This window comes from Anolis carolinensis, chromosome 6, assembly GCF_035594765.1.
Source record: "Anolis carolinensis isolate JA03-04 chromosome 6, rAnoCar3.1.pri, whole genome shotgun sequence".
In the NCBI taxonomy this organism is placed as follows: domain Eukaryota; kingdom Metazoa; phylum Chordata; class Lepidosauria; order Squamata; family Dactyloidae; genus Anolis; species Anolis carolinensis.
Window position 1 is genome coordinate 81257006 of NC_085846.1, and position 26715 is coordinate 81283720.

Genomic DNA, 26715 nt, shown 5'->3' on the forward strand with positions numbered 1-26715 from the left:
CTGGATTATTTTATAATACCTATAAATACATATACATAATTAGCTATCTTGGAGATGTGACCCATGAAAGTAATTTATGTTTCACGTACGTCAGAGCACATTTGTTTATGACTAAAATAAACATCAGGGGAGATGAAGACAAGAGACCTGGAAAACCAGAAATCCCACAACCCAATCTAATAGGTTTAGAATAAGCGATCTTTCTATATTGATTTTAACATGCCATAATTAAACAGACAGTTGCATGAAATTTCCAGGATCCCTATAGCAGCCAGGTGAGATGAAGAACAGCTCCAATCTTTTAATAATAAATCAGTAAAAATCAACACCTGCTGCAATAGCCTCTTTCACACTACCATTAAAGGGACAGCAACCTGATCACCCAAATGTGGGGAAAATACACATCTCTACCTCCAAAACGGCAATGTTTCCTTTTTGAAAATTAATATTCTTTTCCCAGACAGTGTGTCCTTACCTCCCTTTAAACTACCTTTTTATGCATTAGGTAAAAAAAATCTTGTCGACGTACACCCTAAATCCGAGCTCATGCTAATATAGTGCTAAAAATAAAATCAAGCTCATGCAGAAAAGCATTTTGCAAATGTATACACTACCTTGAGAAATGCCCAAGCAAATTAGGCTGGCACACTCTTTATTAATTTGTATTTTACTATACAGTGCAATCCCATTATCCGCAGAAGATACGTTCCTGGACTTTGTGTGGATATGTAAAATAATGGATAATAGCAAAACCCTATTGAAACGAAGGACTAACATAGAGTCACAGTGGAAGACTTAGAAAATGGAACCATGGATAAGAGTCTCATTTAAAACTATATAAAACAAACAAAATAAAATAAACACTTACTGAAGCAGAAACACCAGTGTTTCTGAGGAAACCCCCATTATATGGTTCCTAAAACTTGGTGTCAGGGATGAAAAACAACAGTGGTAAGAGCCAATAGCATTCTTCATGTCTAATGCAAACTCAGGATTTTACGATATGAAGGTAAATCACTAACTGTTTAGGTAAAGTTTCAGGCTCACACATGTCCCACTCCCCCTCATTGATAGAAGGAAGACTTTGGCTCCCATGACCACAATTCCTGGCATATCATTATGTACCAGCCAACAGTTCCTGAATCATTATTATAAAAACTGAATGTTTCAGTATAATTCACTACATTTGAAAATATATAGTGTGCTCACATTGCCATTACTACTTATTTTATAAATGGCATGTTACAAGCATGTCACTAACACATTATTTTTATAAAGATTTATTTCAAAATATTTATTTTTAAAAAGGACTTTTTAAATGACCCAACAAAAATGATCTATCTGTCAAACTGAAGGCTTGCAGGCCAAATATGACCCACCAAATCATTTTATATGGCCCACAAGGTTTGGACGCTTCATGTGCTAGCGCTGCCCTCTCTGCCAAGAGCTGGCTATGTGCCCTATATTCCACATGCAGGAAGAACCTAGTTGCAAGGGAGCATGTTTCTGGCTGGAGACCATTTCTTCTTTGCAGCATCTGGAGTCCTGGAGACCATCAAAGAAGTGGCAGTTGCTAAGAGGCAACAGTCTTGGACAGCAACGGCTCCCAAAGTGACCCATTTAAGGTGGAATCAGGTGTCAAGCAGGGATGTGTTATTGCCCCTACCTTATTTTCCATCTTCATCGCTATGATACTTCACCTTGTTGATGGGAAGCTTCCCATCGGTGTGGAAATCATCTATCGGACAGATAGCAAGCTATTTAACCTCAGCAGACTGAGAGCCAAAACCAAGGTCACAACAACATCTGTTATAGAACTCCAATATGCCGATGACAACGTAGTCTGTGCGCACTCAGAAGACCTACAAGCCACTCTAAACACCTTCGCAGAAGCATACAAGAAGCTCGGCCTCTCATTGAACATCGAGAAAACCAAAGTGCTCTTCCAACAGGCACCAGCTAATCCCTCTGCAATGCCAGGAATACAACTTAATGGTGTCACATTAGAAAATGTTGACCATTTCTGCTACTTTGGCAGCCACCTCTCCACAAAAGTCAACATTGACACTGAAATACAACACTGCCTGAGCTCTGCGAGTGCAGCATTTTTCCATATGAAGCAGAGAGTGTTTGATGACCGGGACATCCGTAGAGAGACCAAGGTACTTGTTTATAAAGCCATTGTCCTCCCAACCCTGCTCTATGCCTGCGAAATATGGATGGTCTACAGACATCACACCCAACTCCTAGAGCGTTTCCATCAGCGTTGCCTCAGGAAAATCCTGCAAATCTCTTGGGAAGACAGGCGGACAAATGTCAGCGTGCTTGAGGAAGCAAAGACCACCAGCATTGAAGCGATGCTCCTACGCCATCAACTCCGCTGGACTGGCCATGTTGTCCGAATGCCCGATCACCGTCTCCCAAAGCAGTTGCTCTACTCTGAACTCAAGAACGGGAAATGTAATGTTGGTGGACAGGAAAAGAGATTTAAAGATGGGCTTAAAGCCAACCTTAAAAACTGTGGCATAGACACTGACAACTGGGAAGCCCTGGCCCTTGAGCGCTCTAACTGGAGGTCAGCTGTGACCAGCAGTGCTGCGAAGTTCGAAGAGGCACGAATGGAGGGCTTAAGGGAGAAACGTGCCAAGAGGAAAGCCCATCAAGCCAACCCTGACCGGGACCGCCTTCCACCTGGAAATAGATGTCCTCACTGCGGGAGAATATGCGGGTCAAGAATCGGTCTCTTCAGCCACCTACCCTGTTTCCCCGAAAATAAGACATCCTCAGAAAATAAGACCTAGTAGAGGTTTTGCTGAATTGCTAAATATAAGGCCTCCCTCAAAAGTAAGACCTAGCAAAGTTTGTGTTTGGAAACGTGCCTGCCAAACAGAACACCGGAGAATGTAGGATCGGTAAATGTATGTACCATAGATTGTTGTACATAGAAATAATGGTAGTAACAAGAAATTCTTGATAGGATTCACAGTTTTTCTGGTTATGCTGGTTTCTGATGACAGCTACTGTACAGTACAAAATAAATGTTCATTTTTTTTGTTCAACAATAAATGTGTATTCTTCATGGAAAATAAGACATCCCCTGAAAATAAGACCTAGCACATCTTCAGGAGCAAAAATTAATATAAGACACTGTCTTATTTTCGGGGAAACACAGTAAGAACCCACCCCCAAGACACCAAGGATGGAAGACAATCCTCCTCGAGCTACGAGGGATCGCCTAAGTAGTAAGCTAAGAGGATCCTGAATATGGATCACCTCTCAAAGATCTGTGTGAGGTGCTGGAGAAAACAAGACAAATTGCAGTTGCTCCCTTCTTACCCTTAGGCAACCATGTACAGGCAATCCCCAAGTTGCAAACATCCAACTTACAAATGAGTCATAGTTAAGAATGGGGATGAGAAAACAGAAAGTGAAAGAAAACTACCCCTAGGAAGGGAAATTCACTCCTGAGTTATCGGGGGGGGGGGGGGGGGGGGGGTTGTCTCTACTGAAGCATAAATATATATGTATAGATGTGTGTGTATAGATATAGATATAGATATAGATAGATATGGCTGGAATTACACTTTAAAAAGCCGCCTGTTACAATTTCCAAACAAATTCTACTTAAGAACAAACCTACAGAACTTCTTATTTGTAATGTGGAGGCTGCCTGTATTAGGCTTTCAGTTTCTGAGCAATAGAGTTTAATCTTCCCATTGTTGTTGTTGTTATCATCATCATTGCCATGGTGGCGCAGTGCATTAAACCCTTGTGCCAGCTGGACTGCTGACCTGATGGTTGGGTTGCTGACCTGAAAATTGCCAGTTTGAATCCGTGAGACGGGGTGAGCTCCTGTCTGTCAGCTCTAGTTTGCAGGGACATGAGAGAAGCCTCCCAGCAGGATGGTAATGTCTCTGTAGATGGCCAGTTCTCTCTCACCAGAAGCGACTTGCAGTATGTTCTAAGTCGCTTCTGACATGATAAAAAAAATCATTCTCATTCTCATTTATGTATATAGTGCCATGTATTACACTCTCAATGCCAGGGCAACATAGTTACATTTTAATGGTCTAACAATTACAAATAGCTTTTTAAAGGCAACCATAAGGCTGATATGACCCTTGGTGAAAATTATGTTTGTCACACTCCTGTGCGCTGGACTCCTATGAGACTACAAATAGCAATACAATAAGACCCCTGTTTCACATGTGTGTATATGTGAAACTATGGATACTAGTGAACCCTATTTCAGCCCAAGAATACAATAGAGTTGCACAGGAGAAGCAAGAGTATGCCTAGAGGGAGCATATTTTGTTAGATGTGGAAAAATGAAATCATGGATAATGGTCCCAGATATGGGAGGTGAGGTCGTATTGAATTTTAGGACATAATTTGTTCTAGTCAAAAACCACACACATAAACATGAAACAATGGCTGTTGTTATCCTGCCACCTCATGTCGATAATGTGTTACAGACAATTTGTTTCTTGAAATGCATTGCAAACCAAGCTCTTTAGACTTGGGTCCCAATCACACTAACCCAATACAGTGCTACAGTTCACTTCAATTGCCATGTCAACAGTGAATGGGATCCTGGGGTTTTGCGTCCGGTGATGGACTAGAGCTCTTTTACTGAGAAATCTAAATGCATTTCCCTAAACTATAGGCCCCAGGATGTTTCCATGGCTGTTAGAGTGGGACAATAACATTATAATTGTGTAGTGTAGTGAGTCCTAGGAGGCATGCTTTAAAACAGAATTTAGAAAGTGGTTAAATAATGCAATTACAAGCTATCAATTGTTGAACTGGCTTTTTAAAAAAGGTTCCCATATTGCTGCTGTGTGCCTTTGCTTCCAGTTTATGGTAACCCTGAGGCTGGATTGACACTGCCCTATAATCCAGTTTCAGAATGTGGATTAACTGAATTGATCAGTATTTTAGGGCAGTATAGACTGATACACAGCCCCTGATGGTGCAGTGGATTAAACCGCTGAGCTGCTGAGCTTGCTGGCTGAAAGGTTGGCAGTTTGAATCTGGGGAGTGGGGTGAGCTCCTGCTGTTAGCCTCAGCTTCTGCCAACCTAGTAGTTTGAAAACATGCAAATGTGAGTAGATCAATAGGTACTGGGGCTGTTGTGTGTTTTCCGGGCAATATGGCCATGTTATAGAAGTATACTGCCTGGAAAACACACAACAACCCTGTGATCCCGGCCATGAAAGCTTTCAACAACTCAATAGGTACTGTTCCGGTGGGAAAGTAACGGCACTTCATGCAAGTCAGGCCGGCCACGTGACCTTGGAGGTGTCTACGGACAACGCCTGCTCTTCGGCTTAGAAATGGAGATGAGCACCAATCCCCAGAGTTGGACATGACTAGGCTTAATCTCAGGGGGAAACCTTTATCTTTTTAGACTGATACAATCCAGTTCAATGTAGTCAATCCACATTCTGAAACTGGATTATAGCACAGTGTAGATCCAGCCTCAGACAAACCTATCACAGAATGTTCTTGGCAAAGTTTGTTTAGAGGGGGGTTGTAACTCAACCAAAGTCACCCAGTGGTTTCCAGTGGTTATAGTGTTTATTCATACAAACGTTTAAAAAATAATTAAATAGTAGCTCAAAAACACAAGTTTAAAATATAACGCAAAAGCAAAAAGGCAAAAAATGTTAACTATGACCCCATGAAAAGCCATATGAATTGTAAGTTAAATATGTACCTGAATAAAAAGGTCTTTGCCTACCAGAGAAAGGAATGGAGTTACATTCCATAACCTGGATGCAGCTACTTATGTCTGTGGTGATGGTGGAACCAAGGGAAAGTTTTTTCCTGGTGATCCTTAAATTTAGACAGGTTCATAGAGAAAGATCCAGGCTTTCAGATCATTTTCATCCAAGCAGTAGCATACCAGCACTTTGAACTGTGCCTGAACAGCCTGAAAGCTAGTGAAGCTATTTCAACATTATACGTTCTCTGTTAACAGCCTGGCTGTAGCATTTTGGAGCCACTGGTGTTCTGAACAGTTTCCTAAGATAGCCCCATGTTACAGGAATGCAACCAAGATCTAATCAAAGCATAGCCAGTTCGGGTGTTTCAAACAACAACAACAACAACAACAACAACAACAACAACAACAACAACAACAACAACAACATTTCACCAGCTGTGCTCATTTCAATTGTGCAAATGCACTCCTGGCCACTGCTAAAACCTAGACATCCAGGCTCAGATGTTAGACCAGAAGCATGCTCATAATGAAAACCTGAGATTTCAGAGGGAGTGAAACCGCATCCTGCACACACTGTATTCCAGGCTCCCTCCATCTGCGGCCCTCCAACTGTTTGGGTCTCTAACTCCCAAAATTCCAGACCATTGAACAAGCTGTCTAGGGCAGTGGTTCTCAACCTGTGGGTCCCCAAATGTTTTAGCCTTCAACTCCCAGAAATCCTAACAGCTGGTAAATTGGCTGGGATTTCTGGGAGTTGTAAGTCAAAATACCTGGGGACCTGAGAACCACTGGTCTAGGGCTTCTGGGGGTTGGAGAACCGAACAGCTGGAGGACTGGAGTTTGAGGATGTCTGCATTCCCTGATCTGCATTCTGACCGATTAGGCTACTTCTATCTTGTTTTGCATTACCTTTCAATTTGTTTGCACCTATTGTATTGATTACTGACAACAGACACTAGTTTAGCATCAAAACCGGCTACGGACTGATGGAAAAGCAAAGATCTGGGAGTCTTCCATCTCAATCAGTGGCCAGACATATTGTCCTGAGAATCTTACAAGCAAACAAGGTGTCATTTACAATTGTTTAAGGTCCACGGTGTATTTAGATCTCATTCACTAGTAAGAGATCCTTGTGCCTCTTTTCCTAATTGTGTCAGGATTCAAATCTCTGCAATTCAAGGATGCAGAATGAATGCAGCTACTGAAGTTTGGTGAGACACCAGCACTCTTTGGCAGAGAAGGCTAAAGATCTTATAAAACTGCAACTCCCATGATCCCACAGCATTGAGCACAAACATCTTCCAACAGCCATAGCAGAACTTAGTCCATAGCATTATTATAAATGGTTTATTTGTATGCCGCTTTCCTATGATAAAACTATCCTGATGACAACTCACAGCAACAAAGATTGCAAAACTACATAAATACATTTGCAGGTACTTCCAATAATCATTAAATGGCAAGACAGAGGCCCCTTCTACACTGCCATATAATAACCAGATTATCTGCTTTGAAGTGGATTATATGGCAATGTAGAATCATATGCGTTAAAGCACTGAGCTACAGACCGAAAGGTCCCAGGTTCAATCCCCGGGAGCGGCGGGAGCGGCCGCTGTTAGCTCCAGCTCCTGCCAACCTAGCAGTTCGAAAACATGCCAATGTGAGTAGATCAATAGGTACTGCTCTGGCGGGACGATAACGGCGCTCCATGCAGTCATGCCGGCCACATGACCTTGGAGGTATCTACAGACAACGCCAACTCTTCGGTTTAGAAATGGAGATGAGCACCAACCCCCAGAGTCAGACATGACTGGATTTAACGTCAGGGGAAACCTTTACCTTTAGAATCATATAATCCTGTTAAAAGCAGATAATGTGCATTACCTGTTTGATAATCTGGGTTATATGTCATTGTAAAGGGGGCAGAGTGGCACAAAAAGACAAGATCTCCCAGTATTAAATAGTCAAACACCCAAATCTGGAAAAAAAATATTTAACTGGCCACATTGGCTGGAGAAATCTGGGGATTGTAGTCCAAAAGTAACTTCCCCAGGTTTTGCCAAACACAAATATCTGTTGAATTTGGAGAACATAACTCTTCTTTCTCCGCCCTGTGTTCTATTCCCCAGGCTCCAGATCTACAGACTGATCCCAAGTCTGCTTATTTGGAAGCAAATGCCATTAAAGTTCAGGGGGACGAACTAAATGTGACCTAGCAGATCTGATTACAGATCTCTAGACGTATTTTGCTTTCTTTAAAAGAGGTTATGCTGGGGAGAGGGCAGCTTGGGCTAAGAATAAGGGGAGTTTTACTATTCCTCCAATTTAACCAGGCTAGTCCTTGACATTGCTATAAGTAACAATGGGAAAGCCCAGTCTGGATTTTGAAGTGCTTCTCTGAATTTCTTATGAGTTTTCTTCCCATCGTTGTTTTATATCTCACTGTGATAGCTTGTGTCATTGTGTTTTTACATGGGAATCCATGCATATTTTAATGTTACTATACATGGAATGTACGCATATTTTAGTATTACTATAGTTTCCTCAAAATACCCAATGTTAATGCATTTTCTTATTGATGAATTTTCTTTACAATTCCCTAATTCATAAAGTGTTTTTGTGTATGCCCCTCCACCCCTTTGTGAGTTGTGTGCATGTATTTGGGTGAAATTCAGAGAGCAGATTTTAGAGGAGGGAATTGCCATTCATAGTTCTTTTCCAGCCATGAAAACTGTTAAATGTCATACACACTTTTACAAATGCTCCCACAAACTATGAATTGGATAAAGTCATTTCTTTTTTATAATGTTTAATGCTAATTTATTTTACAACTTTCATTATGAGCAAAGTAGAGAATGCTAGAGAGGCATCAATACTTTTTAAATCATAGCCTTCAATATCAATATTAAACCTACCCTTTTCCCCTTGAAATTTATTCTTTTAACATCATCCCCAACTACTTTTCAGCAGAGCATGAGAAGTCAACAAACTGAATCCAGTTGTTAGTCCTATACACCAGTAGTTCCCAACCTGTGGGCCACGGCCCCGTGAGACATGTGAGAAATTATTAATTATCTAGATTATTAAATATGGTTTTCTGTGGGCAAGCAGATGACGACTACTGGATGGCATATGTTTTGCATCAGAAACTATTCTGAATCAGGACCCTCAAATAACCAAACCGAATCTAAAGTTGACCAAAAACTGATTCATGACTCTTTTGGTACTAATGTTGGAGAGTGATCCCTGGTCAAAGTGGTCCCGGTCAAGTGGTCTCTGGTCAAAAAAAGGTTGGAAACCATTGCTGTACACAGACAACATTTGCCTTACTCCCAGTGGAATATGTACATTGCACCTGATAGTAGCTACTGCTTCAGTATGTTTTAATGTATTATATGTTTTATAATTTTATGTTTATATGTTTTAAATATATTTATGTGATGGTATTTTATTGTGTATTGGTGGGCTTGGTCCCCATGTGAGCTGCCCGAGTACCTTCAGGGAGATGGGACGGGATATAAGAATAAAGTTGTTGTTGTTGTTGTTGTTGTTGTTATATAGGCCCAATCCCCATCGACTTGGGTCTATATAATATAATTACCCCCGGTGGCTTAATGGGGTAAAGCCTTGTAACATGAAGGTTGGGTTGCTGACCTGAAGACTGCCAGGTTCGAATCCCACCTGGGAAGAGCGTGGATGAGCTCCCTCTATCAGCTCCAGCTCCATGCGAGGACATAAGAGAAGCCTCCCACAAGGATGGTAAAAACATCAAAACATCCAGGCGTCCCCTGGGCAACGTCCTTGCAGGCGGCCAATTCTCTCACACCAGAAGCGACTCAGGTTGCTCCTGACACACACAAAAAAACCCCATCGACACAATTTAAAGCTGTTCAAGGCTAGCTTCAAACTGCAGCAGCCAGATAACAAACTCTGACAAAAGTGGGCCCTTAATGCACATCAGTGCTTTGTAGTTTGGGTAATCACCATCTAGGCGTCAAACTGGTTCCAGGATTTCCTATGTAATCATCTGCACAGCAAAAGCATTTTCTTCAATACCTGTTTGAAAATCATTGAATGTTCCGGTGTAGATGGGGCCTCAGTTAATTACAGCCAGCCCTATATGTCCACAAATCTGCATCCATGGCTTGAAAATATATATTTTTTAATCCAAAAAGCAAGCATTGGTTTTGCCATTTTATATAAGGAGCACAATTTTATAATGCTGTTGTATATAATAGGACTAGAACATCCACACATTTTGGGATCAAACCCCAATGGATATGAAGATACAACTGTAATAGGATTTATATCACAAATGACTCCCCTTGTTTGGACCAATAAATCGGATCCAAGCTGTTGTTGTTGTTGTTGTTGTTGTTGTTGTTGTATGCCTTTCCAACTTAGGTAAATCTAGGGTCCCTTCTACACCTCCATATAAAATCCAGATTATCTGCTTTGAACTGGATTAAATTGCAGTGTAGACTCATATAATCCAGTTCAAAGCAAATTATCTGCTTTGATAATTTGGATTATATGGAGCCCCCAGTGATGCAGTGGATTAAACCTTTGTGCTGGCAGGACTGAACAACTTGAAGGTTGGGTTGCTGACCTGAAGGTTGGCAGTTTGAATCCAGCTCAGGGAGAACGTGGATGAGCTCCCTCTATCAGCTCCAGCTCCATGCAGGGACATGAAAGAAGCCGCCCACAAGGATGGTCAAAACATCAAAACATCAGGGCGTCCCTTGGGCAATGTCCTTGTAGACAGCCAATTCTCTCACACCAGCAGCGACTTGCAGCTTCTCAAGTCACTCCTGACACAGAAAAAAATGGATTATGTGGCACTGTAGAAGGGGCCTAAATGTTTATTTTCCACCAAGTTCCCTACCTTGATGAACCTTGGTGGTATCTTTGTCCTTCAGTTGCTGATGTACTATTAGTCCCACCAAGGCTCACTAATGGTGAAGCAGGCTTGGAAGACCTGCCAGTCCTGGCACTGAATATACTGCATGTGTCTTCCAGAGATGCTCATCTTTCTGTTCATTCACCATTAAGTATTATAGAGTAACTTTAAACAAAATTATTTTATGGATGTAAAGTAGATTTTTTAAAGAACAAAGGTTTTGGAGTACACACACACACACACAAAACCAACACTGCATTATTTATGGGTACTGAAAAGTCCCACTGCTTAATAAATGTGTTTCGCCTGAAACATATACTCAACTTTATGCATGTAATCACATTGATGTTAGCAAACTTCTTCTATTACCATCCCACTGAGCAACTTCTGCATACATGCGATTCGGATTGTTCTGTAAATTGATTGATGGGGTTTGCTTTAATTATTTGGAAAGAATATGAAGTTGAGCTTTCACATCTATTAAGAAAGAAGATTTCCCTTTTGGAGACTAAAGGCTGAAATGGACCGTAACTTCACAGTCTGCTGCGTGGGTGACATCTGATTCTTTCAAGAAAATTTAACTCCCAACCATGTGTCAAGAGTTTGAATTAATGAGGCTACAAGATTCTGTGGACGTCTTACTAAACCTTGAGGGAAGGAGATGATTAAGAGGAGGGTTGAGAATCCTCTATTTCTCCAAATAATAATAATAATAATAATAATAATAATAATAATAATAATAATAATAATGAACATGCAAAGATACTGTGGGATTTCCGAATCCAGACTGACAAAGTTCTGGAACACAACACACCAGACATCATAGTTGTGGAAAAGAAAAAGGTTTGGATCATTGATGTTGCCATCCCAGGTGACAATTGCATTGACGAAAAACAACAGGAAAAACTCAGCCGCTATCAGGACCTCAAGATTGAATTTCAAAGACTCTGGCAGAAACCAGTGCAGGTGGTCCCGGTGGTGATGGGCACACTGGGTGCCGTGCCAAAAGATCTCAGCCGGCATTTGGAAACAATGGACATTGACAAAATCACAATCTGCCAACTGCAAAAGGCCACCCTGCTGGGATCTGCACGCATCATCCGAAAATACATCACACAGTCCTAGACACTTGGGAAGTGTTCGACTTGTGATTTTTTTATACGAAATCCAGCATAGCTATCTTGTTTGCTGTGTCATAATAAAATAATAATAATAATAACTTTAATTTTATATCCCGCCTCCATCTCCCCGAAGGGACCCGGGGCGGCTTACATGGGGACAAGCCGATCCAACAAAGATTAAAACCAAATACAGATTAAAAAATATCTCAATAAAATCAACGACATTACGAGAAGACTATAACATTACATATACGAATGCCTGATACTTTGCACATTGGAGTATTTTCTGTTCAGGGCAGTTCAGGACTGGATGCTAAGATCCTTTCTCTCTTTCTACAAATGACGCCTTTTTCACCAAGTGGGATGAGGAGAGCATGTTTGTCTTTGCTGTGACTGGAGCTGAAATTAACACATAGTTTTTAGCGCACGGAGCACTACGTTAAAATTATATAGAGACTTTATCGTGTTAAGACATGCTTGTTTTTTACACCATTGTCGTGGATGATCTCAGCAGGGCAATGCTCAAAGAATAATGGTTTAGTCAGTTACAGAGTTCGCAAAGAGAACACAAAACAATGTAGTTATATTGAGGCCCAAATAAATAATCCCATTTATAATTTTTGACAAAGGAATAATAGCCTGTTTTTAATAATTCTCTGCTGATTATTGTAGTCTGGAAGGCTCCACTCTCCCTCCATCAGTTAAAACATTTTACCTTAGATGCCTTACTGAGTACAGATGTATCGATTGTGAAACATTTTCAGAAATAGATATAAAAGTTTAAAATGAGCTTGTTTCAGTCTTTCTCCATAAAGCTAAAGAATATATATAGATTCTATTCTTATATAAATAAATTGTCTATTAAAATAATTGCCAGCATGTTATTGGTTTCTTTGCCTGATTTTATTCCAACATAATTATTTTACAATGCATCAGATTTATGTGTCTAAGCTCTAAACATGCAAACACTCATATACACAGTGTTTGTTTGCATAAGAGAAACAATATTTAATTCTTAAAATACACTTTTACTAAAATAAATCCAAAATATGGCATGAAAGAAATCAGCAACAAATAAAATTAAAATGGTTAACAGATTTTTTTTCCGCTGACTCGTGTTTCCATTACTTTAACTTCATAAAAACTTGTGGCTTGAGAAAGACGAGATGATCATAATCCGAAGAAATGAGAAAAGATTGTAGTACAGTAATTTAAGATTTTTTTTTTCAAATAGAACAAGGAATTAAGTTACAAGTTCATTTCATGAGTAATCATGTGAAATCTGCAAATGGATGGACATTTATTTCAAAGTAATTTCCATTTAGCTCAGTAGGACTTAATTATAAATTAATGTATTTGAGAATGAGCCGCCAGAACCATTGCAGCGTATTGTATACCAGAACGTCATCTTTCGGGTTAAGTCCTATGGAAGTACTTTTCACTAAACATGTGCATGGATCCATTTTTAGCCGGTGCCTTTGGCCATTCGGCTTATTTATTTATTTACAGCATTTATATTCCGCCCTTCTCACCCTGAAGGGGACTCAGGGCGGATCACATTACACATATAGGCAAACATTCAATGCCTTTTAACATAGAACAAAGACAAACAAACATAGGCTCCGAGTGGGTCTCGAACTCATGACCTCCTGGTCAGAGTGATTCATTGCAGTGATTCATTGCAGCTGCTATCCAGCCTGCGCCACAGCCCGAAGCTTATCTGTTTTGTTACAGGTGCTCGAAATGGTCAGGGTCCTCCTGGTACGAAAACACACCTGACATGAAAGCAAGCGGGAGCCGATCTCAGCTCCTCCTTTCTTATTCGGCATCACAGTTGAATTGTTTTGATTTTCCTTTATTTTCCTGATTCTTTTTATTTAGTGGAACTGCCTGGAAGTTGGGGACCTGTGGGACGGTGGGTGAGGTGTGTGCGCATTTGGGGGCTTGGAGAGTCATTCTTTTAGCTTCTTTTTCTCCTTCCCTTCCCCTCCTTCAGACGATACTTCTAAAAGATAATGATTATTATTAATAATAGTAATCCCAGCAAACAAAAAGAGAAGCCTACCTCTAGAGTAGTAAGCAGAAACAGCTTTAAGGAAGCAAAACCGGCAAGCAGAAAGGAGATTGCAGGCAGCAGTAGAGAAAACAGAGGGGATTTTTTAAAGTAGTCCAGACTGCAAAGTAGTACAGATTGTAATCCAAACTGTCATTTTCCCAAGCTCCGCATTTGATCCCAGTGCTCCATTGAAAAGTGCTTTTGAAATTTAGGTGTGGCCCCTCTCCAGTATGGTCTGAATATACGAGGGTTATCCAGAAAGTAGATTACGTTTTGGAATTAAAAATGAACAAAGTATAGGAGAAAACATTTACCATATGCAGTTGAAAGCCACACCCAAATACTACTTCTCAACATAGTCGCCATTCAAATCTAGGCGCTTATCATTGCAATGAATGAGCTTGGCAACTCCTTCCCCACAAAACTCTGCTGCTTGCATCCTCAACCAGCCGGTCACCCCTCTCCGCAGCTGCGCATCATCGCCAAAACGCTGTGTTGAGTATGCAAGCGGCAGAGTTTTGTGGGGAAGGAGTTGCCAAGCTCATTCATCGCTATGGTAAGTGCCTATATTTGAATGGCGACTATGTTGAGAAGTGGTATTTGGGTGTGGCTTTCAACTGCATATGGTAAATGTTTTCTCCTATACTTTGTTCATTTTTAATTCCAAAATGTAATCTAGCTTAAGGTAAAGGTAAAGGTTTTCCCCTGACGTTAAGTCCAGTCGTGACCGACTCTGAGGGTTGGTGCTCATCTCCATTTCTAAGATGAAGAGCCGGCGTTGTCTGTAGACACCTCCAAGGTCATGTGGCTGGCATGACTGCATGGAGTGCCGTTACCTTCCCGCTGGTGTGGTACCTGTTTATCTACTCACATTGGCATGTTTTCGAACTGCTAGGTTGGCAGGAGCTGGGGCTAACAGCGGGCGCTCATTCCGCTCCCAGGATTTGAACCTGGGACCTTTCGGTCTGCAAGTTCAGCAGCTCAGCGCTTTAACACACTACGCCACCACCAGGGACCCAAAAACGTAATCTACTTTCTGGATAATCCTCGTACATCTGGTAAATGCAGTTAGAGAAGTGTTCTGTTGACATGCCTTTTTTCAGTGCAAAAATGCTCATCCTGTCATATACAATGGCTGGGCCAACATATTTTACACTAGCCGTAGCTTTCAAACACTTCTCAAGGAAAGACCAACATACAGTATGTTACTGTAATTTAATTGGAAGATTATTAAACTGTGTACCACTGTGACCAAATCTGCCTCTCTAGGTCGAGACACCAAGCAAAGGCTCTTCTGTCACAGCAGCCATTTGACCTTCCAGGAGCAATGCTGCTGGGCCCAAGCTTTACTTTTCACATGGCATTCACACAATTGCTGATTGCAAGAATGACATTTCATCTACTTTGTCCCTAACATTCATAGATCTTTGGATCCTGGCCCATGTGAACAATTGAAGTAAATACTAAAGATCTTTGCTTTAAGTTAGATAAACTGATATTCCATCAGTGGAAGGAGCCCAGTCTGTAACAAAATAATTTGAAGTGGTGATAATTGCCACACACATTGTTTTCTTCAACTATATGAACACCAGCATTTTAAACAAATTTCACCAGGTAGCATCCAGACAAAGGTAAGCATGTTACTGCATTTTCCCATTGAAATCAGTGAAGTTTAAAGGTACTTATCTTTGCCTAGATCATGTTCATTGTTTAAAATCCCACTATGCAAAGCACAATGAATTTTTAGGGACATGAACATGGGATCCAAACTTCACAACTAGCCTTGCAGCTGCCAGTTTGCTTCTAGCTTCATAATGCCTTATGTGAATTAACAATATGGGCAAGAAACTATATGCAGAGGTAGCCATGTTAGCTATAGAAATAAAACCCTAAATGACATCAAAAATACAAGTCATGCTGGTAATGTTATTCGGCCAACAAAAAGATGTAAAAAGTGTCATACTAGCTTCTTCATCAGGTTGTAAAGGTAAAGGTTTTCCCCTGACATTAAGTCTAGTTGCATCCAATTCTGGAGGTTGGTGCTCATCTCCATTTCTACTCCGAAGGGCTGGTGTTGTCCGTAGATGCCTCCAAGATGATGTGGCCGGCATGACTGCATGGAGCACCATTACCTTCCCGCCTGTGAGGTACATATTGATCTACTCACATTTGCTTGTTTTCGAACTGCTAGGTTGGCAGAAGCTAGGGCTAACAGCGGGAACTCACCCTGCTCCCCAGATTCGAACCACCAACCTTTTAGTCAGCAAGTTCAGCAGCTCAGTGGTTTAATCTGCTGTACCACTGGGGGCTTCACTTAATCAGGTAAGGTTGTTAAAATCATACAAGCAAAGAAAGGTTATGGGTATCAGAGTCACAGGCCTGCACCTTGTTTGAGATGTCGGCTTAAAATAGTGTCTGATGCAACAACCTCCTGAAACAGTTAAGATTTCAGAATGCCTTCTTCATGATCATGGGATTACAACTCCCAGTATCGCCCAAGAACATGGGCAGCTGAGTTGTTCTGGGAGTTATAGCAAAAAACACAGAGAGAGAGAGAGCACTGATTTTATGACTAAAACGACTGAACAGCAATATTTCTAGAAAGGCAAAACTTAACAAAAATCTGTTCAAAGGGGAATCCAAAGAAAAAGTAGCCTGGATTTTCTTTATAGCATGCAAAGCTTTGGTAGCTATGCCACGGTGCATGTGTTAATAATAATAATAACAACAATAACAACTTTATTATATCCTGCCACCATCTCCCAGAAGGGACTTGGGGCAACTTACATGGCCATAAAAGTGCAATATAGAATATAGGTTTAATATTTAACCGCTTCCCCCAAACTAGAACCCACAAATATTTCAGATATCAATTCACATCAGGCTCAGACATTAAGTCCAGTGATCAGATTTAGAAATACTATACTGGAAATATATTAAGAACACCAAGTTGGAAAAAGATGATACAAAATTGTTTTGTAATACCCATACCCATTCCCAGGGAATAATCTGATTGAGACAAATTAGCATTTGTGATTATCTATAAAAAAAAGTCATGAAGCAATCACTGATATTTTTGCTGACAGAGAAAAGGGACGTAAGACTTGGTTATAGTTCAAAGAATAGAAAACTTGATGAAATAAATTTGTGGTACTTTTCCTATCTAGTTCTCTAACATCTCAACTATAAAATACATGTACTGGGAATGAGCTAGGCAATAGAATTTACTTGAAAATATAAAATAATAAGCACTTAATCAGGTCTCAACCCCAATGAGAGCTAGAGGCTCTGATGTCAGTGGGATGGTGAACCAGATCTGGATTTTAGTCTTAAATTTAAAGGAGCTATCTAAGGTACTGACTTTATTTTGAGGGCTCTGGATTTACAATCACTAAAGTAGACTGCAATTCCTACATCACATTCATATTCAGAAATAGGTATTTATACATAAAAGTATATTAGGCCTGAACAAACTTTCTAGCTATTTCATGCCACCTCTTGAAAGTTCTCATGAAAATTTACTTCCTTCGCAAAGGCGATTCTCAAACTTCGGCTCTTTAGATGTTTTGGAGATTCAGGAGCCCCTGGCCATTGCCCATAATGGCTTGAGCTTCTAGGGTTGATGTCAACATATCTGGAGGATCAAGGGTTGGGAGCAGTGCTTTAGAGCAATGAAACTGCAATATCACACTGTCATTTGACCCACAAGCCAGAGAACATATGGGATAGAGATGGACAAAATGTGGTCCAAGGATTTCGGAAATATTTTCTCGTCCATTAAAGAGCTAATCATAATGCTATAAAACTTGCAAATCTGTGAATTTATATTGTAATACTGCCTAGTTCCAGTAGGCAGTCTTCCCAGTAAGTGTGTTTATAGTTGAGATGTTGGAGAGAATAGTTAGGAAATTTGTTTAATTCAATTTCCTATTCTCTGAAATATAGCCATGTCTTAATTCCCTTTTATATTCTCTGAAATATAGCCTTATTCTTAGCTCCCTGTCATTCAAAGATACATTTTTCCAGACGCCTGGAGAAGAAGGTCCAAGGGAGACCATAACAAATGAGCAGGCTAGATATTTCTATTACAAATCCTACAGAGAGGTGAAGATAATACCAACCCATTGAATCATGCCCAAAGACTACATTGTTTTAATACGGCTATTTAAATACCAAACAAGATCTCTCTATCTAGAGAGAGAGAGAGAGAGAGAGAGAGAGAAGGCCCGATGGTGCAGCACGTTAAAAAGCTAAGCTGCTGAACTTGCTCACCGAAAGGTCAGCAGTTCGAAAACGGGGAGTGGGGTGAGCTCCCGCTGTTAGCCCCAGCTTCTGCCAACCTAGCAGTTCAAAAGCATGCAAATGTGAGTAGATCAATAGGTACTGCTCCGGCAGGAAGGTAATGACGCCCCATGCAGTCATGCAGGCCACATGTCCTTGGAGGTGTCTAAGGACAACACCAGCTCTTCGGCTTAGAAATGGAGATGAGCACCAACCCCCAGAGTCGGACACGACTAGACTTAATGTCAGGGGAAAACCTTTACCTTTTCTTTTATATATAGCTGGAGTTACACTTTAAAAATGTACCTGTTCTAACTTGCATACAAATTCAACTTAAAAACAAACTTACAGAATTTATCTTGCTCATAACTTGGGGACTTCTTGTATTAGTAGGAAAACAGATTATTATAAGTTCAGAAAATTATATTTGACTTTAGATGCTTTAATTTGAAAACCTAATTATCTACAGAGCAAACATCTCATGTATTTCTTATTGTTTGTAATTCTCAATTTTAGAGCATATGAAATAGAGCTGACTACACCCTTTTGGACAACCCCAGATAAACAAATATTTTTCCAGTTACCAATGGCAGACCCAAAAATCGCAATCTAAAATTAGAATGCCAGCTTTTAATTGAGTAAGAGAACATGAGATTGCCTTTGAAAAGTTCTTGGAAACAACTGGTTCAAAATTCATCTTCCAGATGGCTGACTGGGGCTGAGCAAAGAAAACCATATGATGCTGGCTCTCCATGGCATACATGTGAAAGTATTCATAACGATGCCATGGTAAAAACTGGTCAATATAGTTTGAGCATTGAACCAAGCAACATTAAAGATGAGGGATAATGACCATAATAACTTCAATTTATAGATTTAGCTCATAAGCTTTAGTGTAAATATGAACACTCAAAGAACTACACATATGTGAAAAAATTATACAATAATTGTGAATCAACTCACAACCCTATTTCATTATAATAATGCCTATTAAAAAGTTTTTTTAAAATATGCATTTATTTGAAAGCAATTACTTTCATATAATTCCTCAGAGCATATCTATATAATATGGCCAATACTCATATTAATCCAGAATATATGTTGTCAGTGATCCAACAAATTGATTAAATGGCTTATTTTTTATCCAGAAAAAGTACAATATAGTACAATAATGACTATAATTCTCAGTGTATGCTGAAGAAATCAGTTTAAATCGAAATGTAAAGATACTTAGGCGTGCAAAAACAGCTTCCTCGTGCCAGTTTAGCCAATCTAGAAAAACATGTCTCAATCAAAGCAAATAACATGTTAGTGTAACTTTTAGTACAAGCCTGAAAAGTTAGGAATGTGTGTTTGGCATCTGATTCTGTCTATTAAAGTAATAGATTAATTTAGGGAAATTGTACATATTGCCCTAAAGTTATATTGTTAATATAGAATCTCATACCTAGCATTACATTTTGCATCTGACAAAACTGGGCCAAAGTAATGATTCACCATTCTAAATGGAATTAAATTACTACTCGAAGGGGAAATGCTGATTATTTTACTTCGGATTTTGTCATGCTTTCACAAGTAGTCCTTAAAGAAGTTCTTGGGTCATGTATTATACCATCCTCGAAATGAACCCTAGAGATATTAGGTCTGGTAATGTTCTACATATGAAAAACTAAAGTAATAATCCTGTACATGACTGTATTGACTTCAATGGGATGTAGTCAAATTTACATTGTGGAATGGCAGTCTAAATTGTAACTTCTACCATACACTATATAGCAGAATAAATTCCTCATTCTACATGGATGGCCACAGTTAAAGTAATCAAACTGCATAACAAGCCAGGATTGGCCCTGAACTAGCAACAGTTTGCTTTGTAATAATATAAAAGTCTTCATTTTAGCTACAGTAATTACCATCTTGTTAATTTTAAAAATCTACATGTAAGAAAAAGCGTGCAAGCACAAACCAAAATACAAGGTAAGATCACTCATTCAAAATATTAGCAGAGTAAAACAAAAAGGGAGGAAGATTAAGCTGGCTATAGAATGCGGATTTCAAATATTTTTCTTGCAGTTTTATGCAATTTGAAATGTAACCACAGCCGTCGAACAATTAAAATCAAAATTGTTGGAGGTAATAGCTTCAATTAACCAAACTGGAGTGATTTAACGATTGGGAATTAAAGCACATTGGTAAAAGAACAGAAATGTTGATAGAACTTTTTAAATGTTGCACAACTCAAACTAATTTGCTTTTTCTTCAGTGAGTACGATAGTTTGAAATTTCAGATGAAGCCAAGCTAGGCTTTTATTTAAAGGCAGATATTAGTAAAGACATATGGTTAAGTTGTGAGGCCTGCACAAAACTCTTCAGATAGTCAACTGGAGTTAGTTATTTGACTGCAGCAGAAAAGTTACTTTTTAAGGCATGAGAGATTATCCTAAACTTTTTCAAAACATGGTACTTTAATTATTTATTCTTAGAAGGAATAGGCTTTTAAAATTCTGAACTGTGCTGAAGTTCTTCTCACATCTATATCTCAAAAGGATTTGATTTTGTGCATTAAGTTCAGGTGTGCAGATTCATTTGTGCTTACTTAAGTCAAGCTGCCAGAAAAGAGGAATGACAACACACCTAATATTTATCAAAAAGCTGCACTCTATTGTAGCATACTCCTAGGCCCACATATACTGTGATTACACCTGAAAATAAGTCTAATTGAATACAATGACTCATCAAGATTCTCCCTTTACTGCTACAAGGATTTTCCACTAGAGTATAGCAACAAATGGTTGATAAATATTTATATAGTGGCATAGGTACTGCCAAGCAACAGATCTAGCATGAAGAAGGACGACAAATTGTTTCAAAGATGACAAATTCCAAAATGTAACTACATTTTTACAAGGACAACTAAACATGTCTAAGTGATCACAACCACATTTCTTTCTGAAATACATACATGGCTCATTCATTTTTTGCTAGCATGGAACTGATTTCTCTACTTCTCTGATTTCTCTACTTCACAGGATAGTTGTGAGCATAACATTTGAGTGCGGAAAACCTTACAACCTTCTGCGAGGAAAGGCATAATAGAAAAGGAGCATAAATAAAGGCAAGATAGTGTAATATATTGATACATGTTGGGTATATTATTCTGTGAATTACGAACCAGCTCAAAGATCGGAAAATAAGATGTGTGTATGTGCCTTTAAGCCGCCTGTTGACTTATGACAACCCCATGAATTTCATAGGGTTTTCTTAGGCAATAAAAAATCAGAGGTGGTTTTGCCAACTCCGTCAGAAAAAGAGCCTATTCATTAATGGTCTCCCAGTCAAGGCAACCATGGTTCATCCTGCTTAGCTTTCAAGATGTAGCAGGATCTGACAACTTCAGTTGTCTTAGAAGTGAAATACAGGGAAAGAAAGATACGGGGAATCTGTAAGTAGATTCTGCTTATGTTTAACTTAAAAAACACAATGTCTAGATACAGATATTAAAGGTACTTTATAGGAGACCTAGTAGGCATGGTATTACACTTATTCTCTTTTTTTTCTTAACGTATCAAAAGTGAGAAGCTAACCTGGATTCAGCTCTCTTTTTAAAGAGAACAAAATCTAAACACAATGCAAATGTGACCTATAAATGCAACTAGTGGTATTTAATGTAACAAGAATATTTTAAAATAACTTATGTTGTATATCTTAGCCCTCTATAATCTGTATACATACAATAACACGGTAATATACAGTAGAGTCTCACTTATCCAACATTCTGGATTATCCAACTCATTTTTGTAGTCAATGTTTTCAATACATTGTGATATTTTGGTGCTAAATTTGTAAATACAGTAGAGTCTCACTTATCCAACATAAACGGGCCAGCAGAACGTTGGATAAGCGAATATGTTGGATAATAAGGAGGGATTAAAGAAAAGCCTATTACACATCAAATTAGGTTTGATTTTACAAATTAAGCACCAAAACATCATGTTTAACAACAAATTTGACAGAAAAAGTAGTTCAATACACAGTAATGCTATGTAGTAATTACTGTATTTATGAATTTAGCACCAAAATATCACGATGTATTGAAAACATTGACTACAAAAATGCATTGGATAATCCAGAACATTGGATAGGCGAGTATTGGATAAGTGAGACTCTACTATACAGTAATTACTACATAACATTACTGTGTATTGAACTACTTTTTCTGTCAAATTGGTTGTATAACATGATGTTTTGGTGCTTAATTTGTAAAATCATAACCTAATTTGATGTTTAATAGGCTTTTCCTTAATCTCTCCTTATTATCCAACATATTCGCTTATCCAACGTTCTGCCGGCCCGTTTATGTTGGATAAGCAAGATCCTACTGTATATAAAAAGTAGACAATCAAAAGTTGGAAAGAAAATTACAGTTATCAAGTCTTACATTCAGTCTTCACGTCAACTACTTTTCTTCCCCTTTCCTTCTTTCCAAATAGTGAAAATCTGTTTGAACTGATGGTTTTGAATGCAAGACTATTCAAGTTTTCAAGTAGATCTTCTATTAGAATCCATTAAGTTAACCGAAGGCGCAAGATTGTCATTCTTGCCACCGATTGCCCTTTCTTTTACTCCTCTCTATTTGTTTAAGAGGTGACAATAACTTTTCCAGTACCCTTTGAAGTGACACAGAAAATAGGGACAAAAAATGGGTAGAAGTGTTACCCTCAAACCTGGGGCAGAAGCAACTTTGTTAAGAGCACAGAAGGACACGACGCAAGCTGCTACATGCTGAGTTCATTCATAATTCAGAACCATACTTCTCCAAAAATATGTTGTACTATATACTTTGGCGACAACAGGTTTCTCCTGCTATGTTCAAAGTAGGTACTTTATGAAATTTGGAGTTGGAATGCTGGATTTCTTTCAAGATCCCAATTGTTTCTTTATGTGAAAAAGAAATATCACAACTAAGATAATCTACGTCCCGTGGATATGGGAAAATCTAGGTTATAATAGCTCCAGTGGACTTCCACCTCGAACTTTGATTTACAAGATAAAAGCAACTTTTCAATTAAAGTGCCTTTCTGTGAATGGAGCTTATTATTCCAAAGACGGGAATGATTTTCCTGGAAAGTTGTCTCTCTATGCCTGCCTATTATCTTTGATTTCTCCCCCTTCCACTAATGAGCATTTATCTAAAAGCGCCTCTTAATCCTGTGATGTGTGCGTCTGGTCAGAGGTAACAGTTTGAATAAAACCACTAATCACTTATTGCTGATCTTTAATCACACTTTTCTCTGGGGCTTTGCAACCTGCACAAGGATAAAAGGCCCTAAGACGGAGTTCGGCTTCTCACTCTCCTCCCCCTTTCTCTCAGCTGCCCCCCTTTTAAGGTCTTGCTGAAAATTTAATCTCAGTGGCAAATAGCAAACAGCTTTGAAAACTTGGACAAACTCCACCACTTGCAGCACCAGCTAAAAGAATCTATACTGAAATGATGTAAATAACACACATTGTATGTTAATAAATATACAAATACAGTAACATGTCACACTCTTCATTGCAATAGCCAGTCAACCTGGTTGATTTACTTTGTTTGCCAGAGTTTCCTCCCATAAAAAAGCTTTCTTGAGACACACCAAATTTCAAGATTGTGGTGTGCTTTCAAGTCCATTTCAGGATTTTCTGAGGCTGAGACAGTGCGATTCTCCCAGTGTGTTTCCATAGCTGAGTGGGGATTCTAACTCTGGATGTTATAGTTGTAATCTAAGGTTCAAACAAGGCTTGCTTTAAACTTTGAGGGAATCATCCCAATTCTCTCTCTGTTGCTGTTGTCACTTGCTGACCTAATATTACTTATTCCCAAGTCACAAATCCAATGGCAAATATATGTTAGAGTATCCTTGTGTTGTCGAAGGCTTTCATGGCCAGAATCACTGGGTTGCTGTGAGTTTTCTCCCACCCTGAACTTTCCACAGATATAGGTAAAGGTAAAGGTTTTCCTCTGACGTTAAGTCCAGTCGTGACCGACTCTGGGGGTTGGTGCTCATCTCCATTTCTAAGCCAAAGAGCCGGCGTTGTCCATAGACACCTCCAAGGTCATGTGGTCGGCATGACTGCATGGAGCGCCCTTACCTTCCCGCTGGAGCGGTACCTATTGATCTTCTCACATTTGCATGTTTTCGAACTGCTAGGTAGGCAGGAGCTGGGGCTAACAGTGGGTGCTCACTCCGCTCCGGGGATTTGAACCTGGAACCTTTTGGTCCACAAGTTCAGCAGCTCAGCGCTTTAACGCACTGTGCCACCAATGCGTTACCTAGTTTCCAACAGATCTCACAACCTCTGAGGATGCCTGCCATAGACGCAGGCAAAACGTCAGGAAAGAATGCTTCTGGAACATGGCCATACAGCCCGGAAAACTCACAGCAACCCAAAGCATGCTTGATTTTCCATAGTTTGTGGGGTGTGGGTGAGGAAGGCCCTTCAGAGACATCAGTGTGAGGCTTTTCAAGAAAGATACCACTGGCATGTCACAATACTGTTACCAACTTGTCTTGGAACAGCTTTGATTCACCAGGAAGGAAAAGAAAAAAGGAAGAAAGGAAGGGAATCGTCGGCATGGCACAATATTATTGCCAAGTTATCTTAGAACGGTTTTGACTAACCAGGAAACAAAAGAAAGAAGGAAAGATAGAAAGACGCAGGAAGAAAGGAAAGAGAGAGGAAAGAAGGGCTAGGAAAGAAAGATAATCACAGCCATGTCTCAATGTATTTGCTGGCTTGTCTTCTAATAGTTTTGACTACCTGTTGGCAGACAGGCTTCTAACTGGAGCTACTTATAGGGAACTTACGACACCCCAAGTTGCCCAGTCTTCTGTGTGCCCAGAAAACCTGGATGTGCCAGCAAATTTGTGAGAATGACTAGTCCCTAGGCCCAGTCCCTAAGCACTCTGTCCTGTGCTGGGTCCACTTCCCTGGCCCTTTGATACGCTACTGCATTATCCCGTGCCCAACCCTTTAATAGTTGGCCACGTTCATTTTATAATCCTGGCCATTGGTTTGCTGAACCTCTACTGGATGGAGCTACAATGAAATGGGCTTTTAATATATATTTTAGTATGTTTTAACAGGATTTTGGCTATTTATGATGCTTTCAATTTTTGTTATTTGGTTCGTTTAAGTTAAATTGGGTTGTGTTATATTGCTGGATGTGTTTATTTTGATGGATTGTCTGTGTGGATCTCTTTTTGGCAATTTAATGTTTGCTTTATGTGTTGAAAACCGTCTTGAGTCCCTTCAGGGAGATAGGACGGTATACAAATGAAGTGTTGTTATTATTAATATTATAACCAGGAATAGGAGCCCCCGGTGGCACAATGGGTTAAACCCTTGTGACGGCAGGACCACTGACGGACAGGACAGGTCGGAGGTTCGAATCCAGGGAGAATGAGTGAGCTCCCTCTGTCAGCTCCAGCTCCCCATCCGGAGACATGAGAGAAGCCTCTCACAAACATCAAAACATCCAGGCATCCCCTGGGCAATGTTCTTACGTATTATTTATTTATTTATCCTACTTATATTCCGAAGGGGACTCAAGGCGGTTTCCAACATAGAAGGCTTGCAGACAGCAAAGTCTTCCAAGCTTAATTCAAAGTGCTGGCTTTAGCCTACAAAGCCCTAAACGGTTCCGGCCCAGTCTACCTGTCTGAACGTATCTTCTCCTATGAATCACCTCAGAGTCTAAGATCATCTGGGAAGACCCTACTCTCGGTCTCACCACCTTCATAAGCGTGGTTGGTGAGGATGAGAGATAGGGTGGCCCCTTGGTTGTGGAACTCCTTCCCAAGTCAGGTCAGCCCCCTCCCTCCTGGCTTTCAGGAAGAGAGTTAAAACTTGCCTTTGGGAGCAAGCCTTTGAGAAGTAGATGTGCAAGAAGTTTCCTTGAAATCGTGCCATTGACTCTGGATAGGCCTTAGACCTTGCTTTTTGGATGCGGTGTCTTAACATTGGATTGTATTTAAATATGTTTTTATGTATGCTCATTTTAATCTTAACTTTCTCATGTTTTATGCTGCAGGCACTATGTAGTGCGGTTTGTAAGCCTCTGGAGTTCCCCCCAGGGGTTGAGAAAGGTGGGATATATATATGGTAAATAAATAAATAAACATCCTAGCAGACGGCAAGGTTCTACTCTGTTTTCCCGAAAAGAAGACATCTCCTGAAAATAAGACCTAGGTTTTTACTGAATTGCTAAATATAAGGCCTCCCCTGAAAGTAAGACCTAGCAAACTTTTTGTTTGGAAGCTTGCCCGCCGAACAGAACACCAGAGCATGCAGGATCGATAAATGTATGTATCATAGATTGTTGTACATGGAAATAGTGGTAGTAACAAGAAATTCCAGATAGTTTGTCTGGTCATGCTGGTTGGTGATGACAACTACTGGACAGTATATAATAAATTTCCTTTTCTTTTTTTTTTTGGTTCAACAATAAATGGAAAAGTATGGCATCCCCTGAAAATAAGTCCTAGCACATCTTTGGGAGCAAAAAGTAATGTAAGAGGCCGTCTTATTTTTGGGGAAACAGGGTAGCAGAGGCAATGTCCTAGGCAGAGGGCAACATGTTGTGGAAGGC

The 26715-nt window shown here is 39.8% G+C and overlaps 1 protein-coding gene across 3 annotated transcripts in view; it reads right to left on the reverse strand.

Moving 5' to 3' along the window:
• creb5 (cAMP responsive element binding protein 5) overlaps positions 1-26715 on the reverse strand; it is a 323604-nt gene that overhangs the window by 292216 nt on the left and 4673 nt on the right. The window lies entirely within an intron of this gene.